Genomic DNA, 1771 nt, shown 5'->3' on the forward strand with positions numbered 1-1771 from the left:
GCTACACAATTATATAAATCGCTATTAAACAAAATGTCAAAATAGAAAATTATCATTTCTGGATACACGCTCTCTCTAGGGCTATGAACTTCTGAAGAGGCTGTTTCCATCTCTCTGATCCTTTCCAGAAGAAGTCTGCCCTCTTTGATTTATTCCACATAAACAGAGTAGTTTGAGGCATCCTCATGGTCTCTGAAATGTTCTGTGTTTGGGGCGCAAAAGGACATCTGAAGAGGCAGGATCAGGTGTGTGGATCAAATGGGCACAGTTTCCTAATAAAAAGATCATAAAACAGCCCATGCTGTCCTTGAAGAATAAGCAGGTGTATTGTTGCGATCAACAACAATAACAAAAACCCTGAACACAACTTTTGTGGTCTTTTTTCTCATACCACCATTAAATTTTTTTCTTAAAGAGTCTTCACACCTACCCTTTGTGCTCCCCCTGTGTCCTTTGAATAACGTACCAGATGATCACTTCAGAATTCTACGAACAGTCACTGTAATCTGAGTGGACCTCCCAGCCTAGAATTGAACTGACCCAACAGATTGCCACAGAAACTGCTATTTTGAGCGGACCCTGAGTATTCTATGACAGGCCTCTTTCAATGAGGATTTGTCAGTAACCATATACTAGCTGCAGAGACATGTTTAAACATGTTTTGTTTGGGTTAAAACCATAAAACTCTTGACAAGATAGAACGACATAGCGGCTGCAACAATGGGCTCAAACATGAGATTGATCTTGAGGATGGCACAGGACATGGCAGCGTTTTGTTCTGTTGTGCACTGGGTCATATGGTCAGAGCCAACTCCACAGCACGTAACACAAACAACAGTGTATGTGCTGAAAACCTCTTAGCACCACGTTGGCTTTTCCTGATCGAAGCACCTTTCCCTCTTGTCCTAGCACACGCAGTTCCAGTATCGTTCGCAAGAGGTTAAATATCAAAAGTGTCTCCAGAAAATTCCTATTAGAAATAAGTAGTTTAGAACACTGTAAACCAGATCATATGAGCCTATCAGGTGAGTCACTGGTTTAAAGCATTCTGGCTATAGACAGAAATGTCATTAACACATTGGCACATAATCACAGGCAAGATAAAACAGTTGAGATAAGAGTATTTATTTCCCTGGCTATTAGCTAGAGGTTGCCTTCAGCATCAGGAGGTTACTCATATTCCTTGGCTTAGACAACGTTGTCGTCAAATCAATGACTCAATGATTCCTTCCCATGCTTTCTCATTCTTTCTTGCTTTCCCTTCTGTGGGATCTAACACCTAGCTGTGAGCAAGAAGAAATCTGCATTTGTTAAAGCACCTGTGGCAATAGCAGTAAGCATTGGGTTGCTAATCACAAGGTTGGTAGTTCAAATTCATCAGCTGCTCCAAGGGAGAAAGGTGAACCTATCTGCTGCCATACAGATGTACAGAGTCAGAGACCTTTTATAGGGTCACTATGAGTTGGAACGGACTCTATGGCAGTAGGTCTTGGGTGATTACATTGGACCCAACTAATACATATTACCTCAATTAAAGTCAAATGATTAGTAACTTTCAATGTTATCTAGTCCTTGCCAAATCAGAGACTTGGTCTTAGTAAACTGCCTGTGTATTTCGGTTTTTTTTTTTTTTTTGACCGCAAATAACTCTTATTTCCCAAACTTTCTTTAATTTAATTACCAAGGACCCAGTTAGTATAACACATGTATGCTTAAAACCATCGTAGTATAAGTAGTTTTAATCCTGCTTGTTTAAAACAAATTATATAAT

The 1771-nt window shown here is 39.8% G+C and overlaps 1 protein-coding gene across 1 annotated transcript in view; it reads right to left on the reverse strand.

Moving 5' to 3' along the window:
- INPP4B (inositol polyphosphate-4-phosphatase type II B) overlaps window positions 1-1771 on the reverse strand; it is a 459089-nt gene that overhangs the window by 237776 nt on the left and 219542 nt on the right. The window lies entirely within an intron of this gene.

Source organism: Echinops telfairi, unplaced genomic scaffold (assembly GCF_000313985.2).
Source record: "Echinops telfairi isolate 266 unplaced genomic scaffold, ASM31398v2 ScPeMD7_2186;HRSCAF=2738, whole genome shotgun sequence".
In the NCBI taxonomy this organism is placed as follows: Eukaryota; Metazoa; Chordata; class Mammalia; order Afrosoricida; family Tenrecidae; genus Echinops; species Echinops telfairi.